This window comes from Erithacus rubecula (assembly GCF_903797595.1).
Source record: "Erithacus rubecula genome assembly, chromosome: 3".
NCBI lineage: Eukaryota > Metazoa > Chordata > Aves > Passeriformes > Muscicapidae > Erithacus > Erithacus rubecula.
The window spans coordinates 45698116-45720180 of record NC_136689.1 but is presented as its reverse complement, the minus strand read 5'-3'; the positions used below and the strand labels follow the sequence as shown (position 1 = coordinate 45720180).

Genomic DNA, 22065 nt, shown 5'->3' with positions numbered 1-22065 from the left:
AACAAAACAAAAAAATTAATCCCAGTCTCCAAGCCATTCCTCTATGCTGACACAAGATTCTCCTTTGCTGGGCTGCAAGCAGATCAAAGACTGACCTTCCCTGCAGCTCCCAGAAAATACTCCAGCTGGATTTGCACACTAATCCAATTTAGGCCAAGTGCTATTAGTTCTTTCAGCAACAGCACAGACTTAGGCAAGGTTAAAACCTGAACTTCAGCCTAGAGGAACAGCTGGTATTGCAGGATCACAGTTTTTCTAATTAAACTAGAAGGACACTTTATAAATGTCACTGAGGATATGATGATTTTTCAAGCACCTAAAAATTATGAAGAATCATTTCCATGCCCTTATTCATGCCACTGATACCCTCTACATCAACTAAATTTTCCCATCCAAGCATCTTTAAAGGGCTGTCCACTACATTAATAATGAGCATGAAAACAGAATTCCAACAACTGTAAAATCATCAGGGACTTAGGAAAAAAAAAAAAGATCTACAGAAAAACTAGTCAAAAGAAGGCTGACCACATATGGAATGCAGAGTATAATTTTTTCCTCCTTCACTTTTTCATTCTGTTCTGTTTTTTATTAAACAAGCAAACCTTTTATATTTTGGGGTGGGGTTTTTTTTTTTGTGGGTTTGTTTGGTTTTGGCTTTTGCGTGTTGATATTTTTTTGTGTTTGTGTTTGGCTTTTGTAGGTTTTTTTTTTGGCAATGGAAAGTACTGAAGTCCCATTTTCCTAAAAGCCACCATAACCTGGTCTAGGAAAAGTAGCTGACAAGTGCATGATACTTAAATGAAGTATAAGATACTTAAATGCATCCAGGTTTTATAGTTTTTAAAGATGCACAATTATTCAAAAGCTAGAAGAAAATGAGAACACTTGAAATAAGTCTAATAGTGAGCCCAGAGCCACAATAAAAAAGCAGTTTTATTCCTGAACAGTGTTTTATCCATTAATATCTGTGATGCTCATCATCCTTGCCATGTTCTGATGGGAAAACTCTCAAAGGACCCAGCAGTCTTTGAGACACCAGCTCTGCTTATTTTCCAATGGTAACTTTATGCTGTTCACACATTAAAGTTGTAGTTGTAGTAAAGGAAGCCTAGAAAAAGACAGTTTGCCACCATTGATTGGGGGAAAAAATAGTCCTGTCAAAGAAATCCACAGGTACTCATTTTTTTTGTAAAAGCAGCCAGATGATGTATAGAACTCCAAAACAGAGTTGTATCTAAGGCACTGACTGACAAGGATTTTCCACTTGAGAGCAATGTCGGATTTGTCTTTACAAATGAGCTGTGGATCTGATGACAGATAAGCCTAGCACCTGAGAGATAAAAGAAACAATGAGATGGATTCCACTGACTGATGAATGGAAAAAGATATTTGTCTTTACAAACAAGCTGTAGGTTTGCTGATAAATGAAACTGGATGTTGAAAGATGAAAGAAGTAATGGGAGAAAACTATTAGTTCTAAAAGAATTAAAAATTAAAAGGAAGGGTTATACATTAGAGGGGAATCTTAGGTATCAGGTGTTCCAGGAAGTCCGTGCCTCTCAAGTACCTCAGCCAATGGGGAAAGAGAGAGGAAAATACGGCCGGGAAAATAGGATAAAAAGGAGGCTCTCGAAATAAAAATTTCGAGAGATTCCAGGGAAATGCCTCATGGCCTCTCCCTTTATTCGAATAAAGCAAAAAGGACTCCTCTGTCTCCTACTGGGACATAAACCTCTGGTGTTTGTGGATTAATTTTCCTTTCCTCACACGCTAATTTGAATACTTTTGAAAAGGAAGATCCAAGTCTGGGTTTTTCCAAGCCATTTTTCCAAATGCTATCACTACTAGTAAAATAGCTTTATAAAAAGAGTGGAGAATAGGGCAGCTTTTACCATTTCAGTAACATCAGCTATTTTTGGAACTTATTATAATGAAAAAACAGGGTGTTTGTTTAATACTTGAATACCTATAATGTTATTGGGAACCCCATTCTCAAAAGTACATGTAAAACAACAGCCAAATCACCATCACAAATATGAAGATGTAACTAAACAGTCTAAAGGATAGGGAATTAAAAGGATGAAGACAGCAGATTTGTTGACTATGCTGCACTGTAAGGTACCTCAAACATCAATACCCATCCAGAGGTAAATCAGCATGCAGGCAAACACCAGAATCAACAGAAAACCTAGGGCTGGAATGAGGAGAACTGAGAGAAGATCAAGTTGGTAAGTGCTCAAAAAGCACAAGACAGTTTGAATACAGTTTCAACTGTATCTGAAATCAGTAGTTAAACAAAGGCAGCCTAAATCTATGCTGCTTCTAAAGAAGACTTCCCAACAGTGAAGCACCTAAGTCATGCACAGTGGACAGAGAAAAAACAAGGTCATAGTTCCAAATCGTGTATAATACCAGGAGATCAACGCCAGTCACCCCAGCTGCAGCAAAACAGTTCATCAGAAAAATCAATTGGAAAGCTGTGGAAAATAGTTTTAGGCAGGATTCAAGCTTCAGCAAAAATATGCTGTGCTGAACTGTGTTACAGTATACATCAATAAGTCCTCTGCTCCATTAGCATTCTTTCCAGAAATAAGCTCACCATAAACAACCAGAACAAACTTCCCCTTTCTAGAAAGCATTTCAGGTTAACTACCTTTTACAGTTTGATCTTGTGAAATGTTACATTGTGATTTGTATCATTATAATCAATATAAACAAGAATACTAAATCCAAAGTAAAGCATAGACATGAGACACAAAATCTAATTTCATTATATTTGCTTAAATCATTTTGTTGGAAATTATTGATTTTTTTGTTTTTATGTATTTTTATTATTTTGTCACTATAATACGAATAGTATCCACTCTTATGTATAAGGAAAACAAGGGCTTGTTTGAACATGAGCGGGCTTGCCCCTGCTTGCTAAGAGTGTAACCTGACAACATGTTTGAGCCTTGTCCAGGCCTTGTAGAGGCTTGTAGCCACTGCTGCTGGAGTGCTAGCCAACATGGTCGGGCTTGCTTGGACTTGCACCCCAGCACAGGGCGTGTCACAGCCCACCCAGAAACTGCCTGTAAAAGAGGCAGTGACCAAAGGTGGGACAGACGTGTCGGTGGAGCATGGACTCCCCACATCCCCAGCGCTGCGTTGCCTGTTTCATTCAACAAACTAATAAATTGCCTTATTGATTGACCTACCCAATTGTGGTGAGTAATTTATAATAATCTTAATTTTTATATTCTGTAAAATAAAAACTATAAACCTGCAAAACATCATATCTTCTTCCAGATTTCCCTTAGGATTTAATTTTTTCTCCCCACTCCTCTGTAAAATTGCTTCATTTGAATTATAGGCCTAAATTGCTCCAGAAGTAACTCAGGTACTGAAGTGACCAACAGAATTTTTTTGTAATTGGACTCAACTTGCTATTTATACACCAGAGTAACATTTCACAACATGTTCTACCCCCTCAGTTGGAGATGCAGGGCTGTAATCACTATCAGGATGCAGTACTGTTTCTTTCAACCATACCTGTAAAATCAAAAAGAAATAAAAATTATCATTTTCTGTTAGCTGACCGCCCAATTACTGGAAAAGGAGTATCCAGAGGGTCCCTAGCCCCTTGCAAAAATAATATGAGATGTGTATTCCTGTCCTCCCCATCATGGCAAGCTGTGTCTTTTCTGCTGCTTGAAACAATCCTAAGAGACAGGACGCAAAGCAAGCATATTTGAGTCAAAATTTTTCCTAACACTTACCCAGCTTTGATTCTGAAAGAAGCCATTTAAAAGATAAACAATGAAGATTTAAATGGAAATGTTTATTGAAAAATAAACTACCACTCCTGAAGTCCTTGTACCAAGTGTATTAAAGGTACTTCAACATTATACATATTCCCAGCTTGGGTATTTTGGGTTTATTTTTTCTTGGTGGGAGGGGCCCACAGTGTTTTTTAACTTGAAAAACTTCATTTCAATGATTAAAAGATATAATTAGCATGACTGGGGGAAACAGCAAAGTGACCTGGATGGCATCTTTCAGTCCTAAAGCGTGTATTTTGTAAATTTCTTATTTATATATAAATAATCCACAAAGAGCTACATTAAGATCCCTAATGTGATAAAGAACTGTGATGTCTGCAGCACAGAAGAAAAGCCATTTTCTGCTATAGTGACTGTGATACATGATACTCTTTTAGCATTAAATTTGTTATTTCAAATCAAGTCAGATCTGCTCCAAGCTACAAAAACATTGTTACATTTTTAATACCAACTAGATTTTTAAGAGTTTTCACTGTCTTTTTTTTTTTTTTTTTTTGCTGTCAGAACCAATTTCCTTACCTGAAAGATCATTATGACTGTAGGCCTTCACTTAACAAATATTTGTAAGGTCCCCAAGTCTGCTACAGACACACCACACCTATGTTCCTGCATCTGTCTTCATGCTTACTCAACAATCTTGAAATGTCACAAATGGGAACAAACAGGGGTCGGAGGAATCATTAAAATCCCACCCATCCATCAAAAAGGAAACAGAACTATCTGCTAATTTCTTCACTAGGAAGAACGAATGCAGCACACCCATAGCAAAACTTGAAGTGTTAACTGCTTATGCTAAGCACCTTGACATTTACTCAAGCAAGACAAACGAGCTGTCAGAACTGCTTTGGCTAATTCAATCTAACTTAAAGTGTTCTAGTTATATCTTACACTCCCCATGTTAAACATATCATGTGCTTTTAAGGTTTCTCAGTTTTTACACATAAAATCCCCCAGACTTCTAAAGCTTGTATTAGACACCTTGCTTCCTTTCATCCTTTCAAAGAAATCAGCTTCACCTAACAGAAAGTATGAACTACTTCCTACATACAAGAAAAGCAAAGTTGTACTACAGGAACTAAGAGTTTACTACTATACCTAAGGCCACACTTAGACTTTTAATGGCAACAGCAATACTCAGAAAAATTGCCCTCGTTTGTAAAGTTATTACGGGCTTAATTGTAAGTATAGACTAATAAAAAGTTTTATAAATTCTATTACTGCACAAGTTCCAAAACTGGGAAAACCAAGTTTTGTTTTCTGAGACACCAGTGGCCACCCCTTCCTACCAGGCACAGGTTCTTCTTTTAGCCCTCTTGACCCTTTCTCTTCCTGGATGAAAGCCTCAAGGCAGATGGACTGAATGCTTATCAGCAAATAGACCCTATTACCTGTAATCCTTGACAAGACCTTCTGATTCAATATTTTTTCTGAAAGAAATCAAATTCACATGCTGCCAGACTACCCCATGACATAACTGAAAGCCCAGTAAATGGGAACAACTGGGAGATCTACTTAAAAAATAAATTAAAATCATACCTAAAACTGGATTGCACATGCAACCATCTAGCACATCAGTGAGACTTGCTAGCCAGTAATACTTGTCCTAACTAATTGTCCAACTAACACCAAATGTAGCATAGGAAAAGCTTATATATATATTCTCTCCCAGGGAAACACAATTCTACAAAAAGTGTGCAGTAACAGTGTCTATATAATTACCTGACATTTCTAGTCTTCAGCACCTTTTAAAATACTCTTAAGAGTCATCGAGAGGTGGTAGAATAGAAGGGATCTGAGAACTGGCAGCTTGATCACTGTGACTTCGATCCACAAGGAATAACGTATTCTGGTACCAGACAAAAGGTGTAGGGAGAAAATAGCTCCAATGCTTCATACAAACATCTACAATCCTGAATTAGGCTATCAAAACAGTAATTTTACAACCCGAATGCAGAATACTTCCTCAGTCTCAAGGAGCTGTTTTGCATTATCACTGTTGCTGGCCTTAGTTATCACAAAGTTTTTTCATATATGAAGTATCTAATTATAGGGGAATCATTTATATTCAATCCAGGAAGGAAACAAACATCTCTTCTCTCCTTTTCCTCAAAACTTTAGCATCTGTCTTCCCACACCCAGAATTGGGAGTGAGGAAGTAAGTTTTATTCAACCAAACAGGAACACACCCAAAACAGTTTTTTCCTTATATTCTATTTCATATACATCTGTATTAATGCTTTTGAGTCCAGCTTCCTTAAATGGAGCCTTGCTGTTGCTGTTTACTTCTTTTCCCTTCAGGTGCAGAAACATAGTTTCATCTACAGCAGAACAGCACTTTTTAGTCCTCAAACCCTGAGACAGCCTGAAGTAGCCACAAGTGAGTCAGGAGATACTTCACTGACGCCATCAAAACACAGTGCTGGTCTGCCCACCGAAGCATCAGCATTCACACAAAATAGCAGAGATGCTCCCCCTTCCAGAGCCAAAGGTGAGAACTATAACGTTAGTGCCTTGGAATGTAATTACAGGTTGCAACTCATTGACTCTGCTATTAGGGAGGGACGAGAAATTAGTTCTAATTTGATTATATTAATGAATTCCACTCAAGAAAATAAACCTGAGAGAGTCTACATAAAATAATAAAATTTTTGCAACTGCTCTTCTATCCTCAGAGATTTCACAGCCCACTGAATACATTTCACTTACAATTCTAACATTGGTCCATTGACCCAGGCAACAATATGCTGCAGAATATGGTTATGGTTATTTTGAGTAACATTTTGGAAAGTATACATGAATGTCTTAAAAGAAACTGAATTTAATATCTCTGGATTTTAAAGTTCTGAAAATGAAGGATGACAATATATAGCAAACATACTCCTACATGAAATGTGTCATTATATAACAGATCTCAGACTTCATAAAAAACAATATATTTGAGCACCCTTTTGCATACAAGTTTTCTAGAAAAGTAAATATATCAGTACTACTGAAAAAATTAAAACATCCCACATTGCAGTTTTAAGTGATCTTTCTCTTCTTCACTTGCTTCTTTCCATAATCACTGCTGGACCTAGAGCATAGGAGAAATGCTGCTTTTTCAATTCATCCTGTTCAAAGCATACACAGTAGTGCTTAGTTTTGATTTATGGTCAACAATGACTAATAATTACTAGGATTAGAACTGAGATATTAAGAAGCCTGTTCTGAAAAGCAAGCTAGAGTAGTTCTGACAAGCTTGAGTGGATAAATTACCACAGTAGAAGTCATTGTCATTATGCGTAAACTCAAATATGTCCAAGAGCAAACAGACATGCTGAAAAAAATCCTAAAAACCACCCAAAAACCTTTCAAAAACAGCATTACACAACAACTTACATAAGCAAATAAAAAAGGGAAGGTTTTACTGCATTTTAGCAAAACATATACTTTATATTATATAGGCTATCAACAAAGTATTCAAAATTTTATTTGCTATTTTGTAAGACTTAAAAAACAGCCAAAACATAGAACCATAATCTTTATATCCAGATTCTGTTTATTAAAAAAATACAAAATCCAGGTCCTGCTCTCAAGGTCTCTATAGCTAAATGACATTGGGATTACATATCTTAAAAGAGCTACTAAATGCAAAGAGCTTCAGAATAGCTTCCATATACTCTTTTGCATTCTTTTCAGCCATCTGCAGTTTTAGACAGACTTCAGCTTCAAGAACCCTTTGAAAGCAGTAAACTGAACCAACTTCTTGGCAAGTTACAAGGCAAAAAGTGAGAAAACCCTTCAGAACAGCAGTGATCAACACATCCATAGAATGACCATGAACCAGTGGATCACTACATCTGTGCAAGAAACAAGTCTGCACTTAATCTTTTACATTGCCTGCCTGTCTTTGTAACACATGAATCACATGAGTCAGATGAAGAATTAGCCCAAGGATTATTACATGGATTTAGTGGTACTTGATGACAGAAAGTGCAGGACCAAAACACATCCAAGGCTTCAGTAGCAAACATCCACTGGCTTGCCTATATCAAAGGCAGCAAAAAAGCTCCTGATGAAAGGGGTAGAGAGAATTCATGCTTTCAAAAATTCCCCGTGATATAATACTCAGAGCATTTCCAAAAAGCTTCAGTAAAATATAGGGAATTGCATTAATTTTGAACAATGTCTATGCACCATGCCCCAGGCACACCTGATTCAAGACAGGACATGAGCCTGCCCCTAACAAATCTGATTTGTAACAAACTTTAAAGCAGCAGCTCATTTGTCCTAATCTTTTAGGGAAACACGGAGCATACCACCTCTACTTCACACAGTTCCACCATTCCAAAGTGATCTCATCTCAAAGTTTGATGAAAAAATGCTGTGGTATTCAGCAGATGCAAGATAACAGAAATCCTTGTGGGATGTGGGGTACTGATAGTCTCTTTTGGCATATTGCAAGAGGCTGAACAGAAATTCACCTGTTAGTAGATCCAACCAAGGAAGAAGGTTCTCAGTGAGCCACAGCTCTGTGCTGCTCCTGCCCACCTTATCACTAGCCAGTCACATGGTTACCGGTTCTTCAGCAGCACCCAGTGCATCTTAATCATGGGATTCAAACCAAGAGGGCAGCACACAACAGGTATATCTCTCTGTCACATTTTTCCACATTTTTACCCATGGAAATTCAATTACTAATTATTTTTGCAAATCAAAATTTACATCTCAACTCTAAGAACAATACAAGAAGCTTCCTTTGTCTCCTGTTTTCACTTTCCCCTTCGGCACTTTCCAACTCTCACACCCAGCATATTAAATCCTCACTCTCTCCAAGAATAGCTCAAAGAACTACAGCTTTTGCTTGCTGCTAGAAGCAGATAACTCTGAAGCTATACATATGTTTTGACATACGCAGTCACTTTGTCAGAATATGTGGAAAGAGCTAAAAATGGTTTTTGAACAGTAAATAATAAAATGCCTTCCAGAAAATGTCCAGAGTGCATTAACAAAAAAGCTGCAGCCAGAGACATCAGAAACAAGAGCACTACAATTTACTGGGCATGAAAGAATGCTAAATACACTCAACAGTACTATTATGACACAACAGCTTGAATTAAACAGGTAAAAAACCCTTGATCTTCCATTCTCAGAAGCATAAACATATTCAAAACACAATTTAACCAAAAAGTCACATGTGGACATCTACAGAAACAAAAACTTTCTAGTTATCTCAGTCTTAGCTGGAAAATAAAAGTTCCTTGTTTGTTTTTTTTCTTTAGGTTTATTTTTAATAATTATTTTAATGACACTTGATTTAAAAGCTTCTCACTGTACCAAGAAAACCCAGTTAAGTTTATATCTTTTTGCATCTCCATGTAAAATACAAAGGCTTTATGCAAAAAAACAAAAAAAGGGGATGAGCAAATTGAGGCTGCAGATTATTACAAGCAAGAGAAACTGCACATTTATGCTTCTCTGTAATAAGCAAGCAACATTAACTGAGTTGTCCGTGTCACTTAGATAATACTATTTGTATATGCGACAGCAGTATCCAATACAAAAAAACCCACGTGTTTTAACAGAATAGATACTTTATTGGGAAATATATGGCAATTACTGCCAATCCAAATTGGGCATATATACCCATCTTTCTAAAAGACACTGCAATCTGCAATATTTCTGTGTCAAAGTTGATCTTCTAGCTTCCTGTTGACTTAAAAGTGCTACAAGGCTCTCCCTTCTTATCCAAGAAGAGCAAGCCTCAAGCTTCATCTGGTTTGTTAGAACAGTATGTTTGGGTTTTTTGCATAAACAAAAACAAGCACCTTCAGATGTCACACTTCTCTAGGATGTGACTCTTCTACCTTACTTGCAAAAGTGTAGATCTCAGCTGTTGGAGAATTAGGAAAGAGTATCCTGCTCCATATTAAAAATCTAAAAATAACAACATGAAAAAGCAAAAAAATTCCCACTACTTTAATAATGTTTGGATATGGGCAACTTCTCAAGAAGGAGCACAACCTGTAAAGTGTTCCATAAAGTACAAATCAAGTTGAGGATATCTTGACCTTGAATGATTCATCTACATTAAACCACTTAGAAATATACAAACAAGTAAAAAACACAACATGTTTAGTGAACCAGAGAAGCATGGTTACTGGACTTTTCCTCATATTATTATTATTTAATTGTAATAATTTACTTATTTAAATATTAATCACATTCAACATGCATTAAATTGATTTTTTTTTTTTCAAGCTGACAGCAGGAGTTTTAACGAAATTGGTAAGTACACAAATTGACAAACACAGCTTTACTGGAGCAAGGAGAAAAAGTTCTCTGTATCTGCCAGCAATTCATCTTGCTAGTAACAGGGCAAGATGAACTTTGTCTCCCTGCTTTCCAGCAACACAGAAAAAAAAAAAAAAAATCGAAAAAAAGATGCAATAAAATGTCAGATTTAAGACGCTAGAAGAATAAGATAATCGACTATGGATTCACTCACTAATTTCATTTTTTTTTTGTAGCAGTTTATTAAAAAGACAAACACCAAAAAAGGTCTTCACAATCTTCATATTCAAATTAGTGTAATTCAAATAAGAACTGTAATTTTAGGCCATTTAATCAAATGCTAGTTTCTATTCATTTTCATCTATTTCGAGGTAACTCGATTTCATCTTTGGCTAAAAAAAAATAATTCAGATTAGCAACTTCAAAGCATGTCAGGATACAAATTTAACCACAGACAGATTCTAAAAGGTGTTAGATTCACAAAGATTTCAGATTTTTATCAAACTATCCACATCTTCCATCTTCCTGAGCCCTACATCTGGTTGAAATGGTATAAAAGCATTTCTGCAGTTCAGCCTTTTCTGAGTCAAAAGAAACCATCTCAATGGTTGACAAAACCAAATATGAAGATACCTTTGCAGTGTCTCATCCATATGATCAATCTCTACATGACAATGCTATCTCTGGAAAGGCTTGGACTACTGAGTCCTTAAGTTGATTTGACAGAAACATTTGTCAAGTAATTTTAATAATCAGACTGGAGAGTGTATGTTTCACCACAGGATGCAACTGACAGCAGACCACTGTCATCAACTGTGACTCCAAAATGGGACCTTCCTTATTTTATCTAACTCAGTATCTTCCTCCTGAGAGAGGATAAAAGCAGATATTTAAGAGAAACCACATTAAAGTTCTTTGAACAGGGGCTGGACCAGATGACTTCTGAGAGATTCTATCCAAACAAACTATTTCATGATTTTGTAAAAAGGCATGCAAGCAAACAGTGATGTTTCCTTGAAATACCACTTACCTCCCAAAGTTTATGCTGCCAGTTGACAGTAATCTTTATTTTTACCTCTTTACAATATGTGTTTTTGAAAAGTTTTAAATAGTAAACAAGAAACTATCAACAGCCAGGCCCACACACTATTAAAGTCAAAATTTATTTCTCAAAAACCAAAAGCACAGACTAGAGTGAGGCACAAACTTCAAGCAAGAAATGGCTGTTTTAACATTTTTTTACAGGAGGGCTATTTTGAATCCTTTTAAAGGAGCTCTAGAGATAAAGAGTTAAGAAACTGCAGAAGCCACATAACTGGAGACCTCCTCATTCATCATTACAGAAATCTGTTTGCTCCAAATTAGTACCATGTCAGTCATGATTTCAGCTACTGTCATCGTGACAATTCTCCCTCTGATTTCCTACTTATCCTGCTGTCTATATCTTTGCCTGGTCTTAGTCAGCTACTCAACACCATTTAATAGGCACTAGAAATACAATTAGAATGCTCTACACTGTGCTCTAAAAGCAAATTACTTCTTATAAATGAAGTTTATTTATAGAAAAAAAACCAAATAGAAAACTTCAGGTGAGTGCCAAAAGAGGGGAAAAGAATGAATACATTTATATGTGTATATATATATATACACACACACTAGAAGTTTGTCTGTTGATCACATAGCACAGCTGCTACCTTGAATGGCAGGTCTTAATGCCTTTTCAATTAGGCAGGTATATAAAAATGTTATGCAACTATTTGCAGAATAAATGCATTTACTGTTACTTAAAACAGAAGCTGTTTTTTAGTAGAGCCTCCAACAGTCCAATTATCTGCAAAGCTCATAAAATACTTCCTCTGAGTCAGTTTTATTTTATTCTGCTATCTGAATACTTGCCATTTGACATAAAATAACTAAAGCTAATAAATTCACAGTCAAATAAAAATTTAGACACTGTCCTCAGTTCAAACCACAGCCAAACAGTGTATAAACCCCACATCCTTTTACTTATTGTGGATTGAAATAGCTGTAATAACTTAAGCCAAACTGTTTCAATATGACGAAAATTTAAAGCTAAAATCTGGCCCAATCACCCAGGTCTCAATTTCCCTGCACTTCGTTACTAAAAAGTATCTGATCATAGAATATTACTTCACTATTTAACAACAGTGGCTAAAAGGATCAAATTGCACAGAGCAAGAACAGTATTTCAGAAACCCAGCACATTTTTCTTCTTAAGAACATGGATTCAGGTTTTCAGCCACTAGACAGTGTTAGTCATTAAGTGGATTAGTAAGCACCATGCATTATTGGATTAAGGTCTACCTGCATTATAGGAGAAGTGGGTATTGCAAAAATCATTGAAAGAAGACACTGCCCAGTGGTGGTAATTTGTTTAGCTTTTTAGTTTCAGTTACTCAGGAAGAAATAAGAGATAATATATACTCTTGAAATAATAATTAAAATAAAAATTTTACATAATGTAAATTATTGATACGGTAACCAACATATAGGAGGAGTTTTGACAGAGGAACTAAGATCAAACTCTTCAGGGTTTGACTTGGCTGGAGTTTCACTCAAGTTAATCAATGTGCCACAAATAGTGTTGCCATGGAACCTAGGTGGGGTGTGGGACAGCCAGTTTCTTTTGTCCGGCTCAAACCAACCTCTACACCACAGTTCCACCACATGCTTCAGAGTACATGGAAACAAGGTAGCTGTGCTTTTGTTTAAAGCTACTTTTTCCTGCATCAGAAGATTTGTAGTAACAAGGTCATCTCTGGCTTTTTTAGAGTTGGGAGTGTCATACAGTGGACCTATACAAAGAGATAATATTATCTCTCTTCATACCTACCATTGCTGAGAACACTGAAGAATGGCTAGTCACAAACCTGTGCAAAACATCAAAAAAGTTTCTACAATCCCCAAGTCTTTGGTCAGAAGTCTGGAATGTTCAGAAGGGACATCCCCTTAAAAATAATCACAATAAACTTAAATGTTACTTTATGTTGATAACCTATCAAGCAAAGCACCAGCAGACTTCATTCAAAGGGCAAGAAAACTCCTCTTCATGTCCTTAAAAATCCCCTTGTGTTATTTTTGTACTCAGTCCTATGTGAAGAGAGGGTATTTTTACTGCAGGTATCTTTATAGCCATATGAATTGCTCAAAGACCTCTTTGACAGACTGTGCCAATGTCATGTCAACCATTCTCTGGGATGACAGAAAACAAATCAAATCATCCTCATCAATGTCAGATGAAAACAGCTAATAAGGAAAACAGCAGGACAAAAAAAAAGCCTGGAAACTGACAATAAACTGCGTAATCCATCAAACCAAGGAAAAATAGATGGTAAAAGAGAATTTTGCTGACTTTTGAGACAAAGAAATCTACTCTCAGAAAACCTACAGCTCCCTTTAAAATCTGCAGTGTGGGACAGAAAACTTCAACAATATCATGCCATCAGAAAAATCATGTAGATGTGAAGGCAAATTAATGCATCACAGTTTAACACAGAGTAAAAGTAAACATTTTACAGATTTACATCATAGGGCTCAAGGGGATAGTTATAGATGAAATATCAACCAGCTTTTTACCGGATTATTAAGTCATGGGTGAACCACTCATATCTTTCATGAGCCAAACTTGGAATATTCCTGAGACTTCTCCCTATCATGCTTGTGAATAAAACACATAGTATTTCTATCTTGAAAGATAGAAGACAGAGGCAATGTGTAGGAAGGCAAGAAGAACCAAAGGATGTGTACAGTGAATGTCCTCTCCATGCCATTAGATCTTATCAAGCATCAGCAACCACTCATCTGATAATTACATCAGATAAGCAGTTTGTTTCACACTTGTTCAGTTTAACACAATGCTTTTGAACCTGTACTGAAAAGTGTTCCACACACATCCAACAACTTCTTTCTACTTCAGACCACTGAATTAATATTTTTTTCACTATCTGAGCAACAGAAAGAGGACCACAATTCTGGATTATTAGTCTATAAATTCAAATTCAACATATAATGACCTCAGACTGCTATTCTCAGGTTGCTATTTCAAAAGGCACTGCTGTTCGCAGTTTGAAATGTTACCTGGGAACATTCCAGATTCTTTTCAAAACCACAAGCTGTCACCTTATACAGAAAGCAACACCACTTCATATATCCTAAGCAGTAAAACAGCATAGCCAGATGGTGTTAGAACTGACATTTATGTTTTTATTCAGCCCACATTTATGTGTGCCCTTCTACTGCACTGGTTCTCACTTCACAGAAGGCTTAGTTTAATTCCCTCGAATCACAGACCATTTTTGCCCTTCTGAGGAAGCCTCTGCCCCATGAAACACATTTGTTCAGTCTTCACAGGCAGTTTCATGAGCAGAAGGACCAGAATGATGCATTTTGCATTAACTCTGACAGACACGGGGTTCCAGTCACAAGGTATCAGTGCAATTCTGACTTAAGGTTCTGTCTATGATCAAAATCAGAGTTTTGCACATAAACATCTAGAAGTGACGGTGAAATTAAGAAACCAGGACCCTTGAAAAAAATATTCATTTCAAGTTTACAGAGGGAAGAAACTACACCTAATGGCATTATTACAAGCTTAACATAGCTTAAATCAACACTGACAGAAATTTAGTACTATTCCAAGATAGAGTGTAAGAGTTTTCAAATTTGTGCTTTTGGTAAACTACCAACAGAGAAAAATCAGGATGAAAGTAAAGAAGTAAAGGATGACAAGAACACAAACAGAAAAAAAGAAATTTGATGAAACAATCAGCCTTTGCAGCCTTTCTCCCCTCCAACCACTAATAAATCTAAATTGTCTGCTTTAAGTATTGTATTATGGTAAAAATTACTGGAAAATACTATCAGATACACCATAAGAAGTGAGAAAAAATATTATTAGAAGATGCTTATTCTCTTTAATAAGAGAAATTCAAGACAAGAGTAAGGTATAAACTCTAATTTATTAGTAAATGTGTGCAGAACCTCAACAGAAAAATACCCAAAACCCAAAATGAAACAGTTGCCATACCACATAAAGAAAAATACTGAAAAAGGAAAAAAAACCAAAACCGTTTCAAATGGATTGACAAGGAAGACCTCAATTGACTGTTGTAAAATCAGCCAGAGGGAAAACAATCATATTGAATCACATTTAATGGGTCATATTACAACAACTGGATATTTAGACCACAAATACTCCATCCAAGACTATCACCTTGGCTACAATATGAACCTATTCCTTAAAAAACTTGTCAGCATTTCTTAATACAGCAGGCAAGACTAAAATTTTCAGCCAACAAGAAATGACAAGCAGCTTATAACTCATACTATAAACTCATCTTTTTTTATAACTATAACTCATATTTATTTTTACAAAAACTGGCTCCTACTTTGAATCTCACTCTGGATTTGTAGCAATGATGGTTTCAAAAACCAGTGCTGCAGTATTGTGATACCTGATTATCCCATGCTAAGGAACTGGAAACAGTATTAATGTGACTTCTAACAAGTCACTGCTTACAAGAGGCACAACATTAAGTTCACATACTGCTCATGCACATGACAGCTCAAGAAAATCTATTGAGTAGCATCAAAACAAGTGTTGGCCACCTGATAATAAATTTAAGAAATAAAACATCCATTAGTTTGGTACCTTCTCTAAGATGAGTTCAAGTTCACACATTACTAACTATCCTTATTCTAATATCAAAATTCCAGACGCATTCATTTCAGCTAAAGTGTGACCTACAAACCCATCAAAGGGAATAAGGATCAGGTTTAAATGCTAATCTCGCCATAATGAAGCTTACTACAAAAAATTAAGTAACAACAGAGTAACTGCATGTGCATATGTGCACATATTTGGATGTGTAAAATTAGCAAGCCTATTTTTATTTAAAAAAAAATTTTAGAAAACGGTAAGGTAGAAGAAGAAAAATCTGGAGTAAAATACTTACGTATTAGGAACTGCAAAGATGGCCTGAAGACAGCTAGTACTGTGACAAGATTGATTATATGTATGGAACCACCAATAAAAACTTGCAAAGCTTCAAAAGTGAAGATGACACCTATACAATGCAGTGTTTTTTATTAGATGTTTTTTATGAAATTTGATGAATTCATCTATTGGAGACCCAGTAAAATAATTCACAGCATTTGTTATAAGACTGACAAGAAAACAATATATGGAATAGAAAAAAAAAAATTGTTTACAACAGAATAATCACTTTAAAAAAAAATAAAAGCCCTTTAGATTACAGGCAGATTTTTGACAAATTATGGGTTCACATCCACACACTTGGAAATATAACTCTCTTCTCAAAAACCTTTGCCAGTAAATAAAGAATTTTAATACATAAATTAGGATCTGACCAAAATACTGCAACATACGAAACAGATCAGTTATGTTTACTGTCCCCAAAGCTTTACGAAAATATTTTCTTTATTTTTTCAAGCAATATTTTAATAGTTGTCAGAACTTGAGCCATGTAATAGCAAGCATCCAACAAGAAGTACCTTACTATAGTTGGCCTTCATATAATCTACTCAAAAAGCTTTGCATCCAAACATCTACAAAAACAAAAATCCAGAGGCTCTTTAGAAATTATTCAGTAAGCACTACAATTCCAATTCATACTGTAATTTGAAACAATTTAAAAAAATATATTGAAGATCAATCCCATTAAATGCCAATGTTAGTTCTGTTCATTAGAACCTTTAAGCTACTGCATAGAGAGGAAAATGTTTAAAATTAGCTTAACAAAAATGAGGATTAATTTTTTTCCCTGTTGAGTGACTAAAAGCCACTATGCTATACTAAGTTGCTAGTTTAAAGCAACTCATGGAAGTATTTGAAAAGCTATGGTTTCTAGATAAGGTCAAAAAGGTATATTAACTGAATTTTCCTGACAATAAGTTTCAACAACAACCCACTGTAAAAAGTTTCTCTTTTTCATCAGGTTGTAGACTTTGTGCAGCTTTCTTTCCCCGGCAACAGAAAAAAGGAACAGCAAAATACTATAAAAGTGGGAAGAGAAGCAAGTATGCTGCCAGCTGTAGCTCACTGTGTTACAAAAGAAAGAAGAGGGGGGAAAAAATAAGAAAAAATCCATCCATAAAACAAAAAAACAAGTATGAGAGAAGATTTTCTAACTGAAGCCAAGTACTCACATGAATATATATTTCAAGCTCCCATCTGAATGTAGATCAGTAAAAATAATGCAGGCCAGTAAACTCACTGTTAAGTTACTGATCTTTCCCATCTTGGAGAGACACTTATTTTTTCATTAAAGATTTTCAGAATTCATCTATTCTGCCTGCTGAACAATATTTTATCAACTTCTCCACAAAAAGGAGTGACAGGCCATTGATGAGGCATTACTCCAAAAGAGAGATTACTCCAGAGAAGCATGTAATCTCTGGGTATACACTGGCTCCATTCTGAGTTCCACCAGTTTCCAATTTCCTTTGGTTTTACTTCTGCCAATTCTCCTGCATTCAACCTATTTTGCTTTGGCAGCCCCATCAGGTACATGCTAAAGTAATCAGTCATCAATTTTTATACTTTGTGGGCATCATCAGTGAAATAAATTACTTCTTTAAAGAATTCTGGAACCTTAAAAAAAAACACCTTTTCTACATCTATACTTCATGGAAACTTCATAATTCTGTAAACACAATCCCAGAAATTTAATTTTATTTTTTTATCTAGCTCTCTGAAGGAGCTATTCCGCTATACCACAACAGTAGAAAACATACCCTGAGAACTGCAGGAGTGCTGTCTAACCCAAACCCAGCAGTACCAGATACACAGTCACCATGCAAGTATCACAAAATGGGCTGCAGCCAAAGATGTACAGTATACAAAGATGTACAAGATAGTTTTCAGAGGATGAGAGAATTAGAGGAATTCAGGTATTCTGAAGAAGTGAACTTACAGGGTGAATGGAGGCAGGACACCTGAAAAAAATATCTTGCTAGGTGTTTTACTGCCACATACTTTTTCTTTATAAAAACAAGAGAACTTCAATCATGTACACCAGACTGTACTCCCCTGACTGTACGCACAAGGCACTGCACACTCAGCAACAGCAGTGCAGAACCCCAAGCAGCCAGAGGTCACACCAAAGGCCAAATACTTATTCAGGTACTGTGGTAGTAGAGACACGACTGAAATCTTTACTATAAGCATCTCAAATGACAGCAGATCAGGAACTAGCAACATTCCAAAACTGGTCCTACTCAGTTATACAGCACACCCACAGATTACTTTTTATTTAATTATTCTTCCTATCTTGTGATAAATTATTTTGTTCCCAGCATTAAAACTGATGCAAGTCAAGAATAAGTATCTGTGAGCAGCTGAGCGCCTTGGTACCACTGGTTGGCTTGATAAATAAATTGTTTCGGAAAGGGAACAAGTCAAGGGGTAATTCTAATCAGAACACGATCCATCACCAGAATATACAAGTATTAAACAAGCCCAAGCTTTCTCCAGTGAACAATAAAAGCATTTTAAAATTAGGATGAGCTGCTTCTTTAACGTAACTTCAAGTCTTGCAAAATACAGTCCTTTTCTTTGCATCCATGCCAAAAAAACCCATGTTTAAACCAAATCATTTGAATGTGCATATAATTACAAATGAAGCATACCAACAATATTGCATGGCATTTTCCTTTCAGTTGTAATCTACAGGTGATCTACAGGGCTTGGAAACAATTTGGAAATAAAACAGGCAATTTGCTAAAGGAGAGGTTTCAAAACAACTTTCAAAGTCAAAGCTAGCAGTTGCTCAAGAACTAGGAACTTCATAGAAAGGTCCTCTGGAAAGCTACTCAACAGTAAGTGTTCTGTACTTTGGAAATCAGATGACTTAAAAAACCCCCAAACTTAGAAGTCCAACTCCTAAGGCGACTCATGAAGCCTGAACACTTTGAAATATACAGCTCTAGGAAAAGTCACCACAAATACATATCTTAAGTGCGTAAGGTCTATAGAAGAAAATGAATTTTTAAGAATTATGACTGCATCTATTTGAGTGTTGGTTCAAATCCAATTACCACCATCATTTCAATACAAGAACAAAAGAGGGATTTCCTGACTCAGTGTTTGAAGGCAAGACACACTGAAAAATAACTATTTGTTCCACACCTCATACACACTAAAGCAAAACCACACACCCACTACTTAAGCAAGTGTAATTATATTAAAAAACAGACAGAACTACAATTCTACAATTAAGACTTTTTTCAGTTGTGAGTTACTAACCACACTGGTGTTACTTCTGGAAGTTTTCTTTTCTTAAACATCTAACTTAAACATGTACTTTCCTCCAAATAACCTATACAGCACAGAAATACAGAGAATATGCTTTGGATTTCAGACAGACTAAATATTTATGTCGGGTTCTCAAGTGTTTCAACAACTATCTTATACTTGAAGAGATTACACAAGATTATGAACGCAGCAGGCTACCAAGGCAAACTTGATATTTTTTCCTTTGTTGAGCTTTAATGCTTCAGATGTAGAATTAGTTGCTTTAAATGACTACTTACATGTCTTATTTTGAAAGTATCAAGAATGGAGCTCAGTTAAAAGTATATTTCTGCTCACTTTATGTCATATCCTCAGAGGAGGTGCTTGTGAGTTTTTATTCTGCAAAACCAACTTGTTGCAAAAGCATTATTATAAAAACTACTGCTTAGCCTTTAAGAATATAACTAATATGAAATTGTCTCGTGAATATTCAAGACAAATCAATGAAACCTGATTAATAAGGAAAACAAATGGCTATCTCAGTCTTCAGTTTCTCAAGAAAAGTATAGTTTTTTGTCAGTAAACACTAACAGAAGAATCAATATAATTTAGAGAAAATAAAATTTGAGATAGAAATGTCAAAATGTTTATTATGGCTAAATATTATACAGTAACACCAGTTTCTAATTAAGGTTTACTTTTTAAGGATTCCTAAAACATTTGATATAAAAAAGGCATTTTGACATCTTTTTATACTCCTATGTGTGTAATTCATAATCATTTCTCCCCTTAGTTATACTTAATGTAAACACCAGAACACCTGCAAATGAGCAACTACACTTACAGAAAAGAGCTCACTAACATTACAAGCCTCAAATACATCAATCCTACCAAGTCCTGACTCAAAAGAACAAGTTACGGGAGAGAACACCGTCCACATGGGTCCAAAGCAATGCCCCCAATCAACTTAGGTCAGAATGAGAAAACCTGCTCCAGAAGCCATTCTCTAGGTTGTTCAGCAACTACTCAGCCTTATGCATGCCCATGTTTAAAAGCCCACTCTCCACTGCCATGAAGAAGAGCAGGAAGCCACCACACACTGCTATAGGCAGCTCTGTCACTCTGGGGCAATGACAATAACTGGGGAAATATGCATTTTATGGAGTACATTCACACTTCAGGCAAAGGAAATGCTCTGCAACACTAAACTACTTCCCTGCAAAAATTCTTACTGGAAACACCAGATCTGTTTGATGCTGTACTTACTACTTGCTCAGCCACCAAGGTATTATTACACTGTTAAAATAAAAACTAATTGTTTCTACAGCAGTAGAAACACACACAATAGTACAACCAAACTGGCATCTGAATGCTGCTCTGGTGAATTTTAATACCACACATTCCAAAGACAAAAAAGCTAGATATAACACTGTGCTGGACAAAAAGCTAGGTCTCTATTAAGTTTAACTAATCATTCCAGACTGAACCTGCAACAGGAAAACAGTTTCTATACAACTGCATTAGTTGCATTGTCAAGCCTCACGGAGGTGCCTGAAGAGAGCTGGACACAGAGATCACAGATCCCAAATATGATTTATTTTATTCATTGTAACTGTTTAGCAACCAGAAACATTGTTTTTCTCTTTTTTCCTTTCAGAACAAATGGGTAACACTAACTCGGAGTACCTCCAAATAAAGCAGGGCCAGCAGATCAGTAGCTGTGCTGTCTGCAGTAAAAGGTAGGCATGGACACATGACTTTTACTAGTAGAAAGCACAACAGAATATTTTAGATAATCTCCAAGAGATAATACATCTAGTACTGTTATTTTTCCAGCACTGACCATACACAGATAAACACTACATTCTAACTTTTAAACTTTGCCAAATAGATTATAGATACTTCCATTTACTGTCGACCTCAAAGTCAGTACACTACCTCACAGGATTAATACAGCAACAAATAATTACAATCCTAACAATCTTCTTGCAGATTACATTACAGTGTTTACCAACACAAGTGATCAGTAATACACAAACCATTTAATCTTCATATTTAAAAACAAACACATTTTTTCAAGGCATACTATTACCATGCAATTAACTTTGAAACAAAGTAATTTCTCTACCCCACCCTTCCCCAATGTCTCCAGAGTACCAAAAGATCCACCACTGTTTTGTTTAAACGCTCACTTTCAAATATGATTTCTACACTTGGGGGTCAAAGGAAGAGAATTAGAGGCATTTTTAATTTAGGAAAATACTGTCACCTCTCCTAGTAAGCTTCCAGACAGTGGCACAAATTTCCATGTAAACAAATCAAGTCTTAATAGTAAGCACAAAAAAACCAGAACTAGTCAACATCTCATTTTCAATCAAATTTTGGACCAATTTTTCTTCTTGATGGTCAGAATCTTCTACAGCTTTCCTAAATATAATTGCTTTAAACTATACTACAGGGAAATAAGAGAACATAGAGGTAATTTTGTAGACTTTCTCCAATTCTAACACATCCCTACATCTACCACTTATGAGGACAGCTTCATCCCTTCCTCCTTTTTATTACCTGCACATAGCAGGTATATTTATTATTCTGCACATAGCAGAAAACCAAATTTTACTTTAGACTTAACAGCTTTGTATCAAATAATAAATCATGTACTTGGATGCTAGACTATAAAGGAACCTGTCATCAGGT

At 35.9% G+C, this 22065-nt stretch overlaps 1 protein-coding gene across 2 annotated transcripts in view; it reads right to left on the bottom strand.

Annotated features, from left to right (window-relative positions):
• SEPTIN7 (septin 7) overlaps nt 1-22065 on the bottom strand; it is a 61575-nt gene that overhangs the window by 38415 nt on the left and 1095 nt on the right. The gene's annotated exons all lie outside the window — the stretch shown is intronic.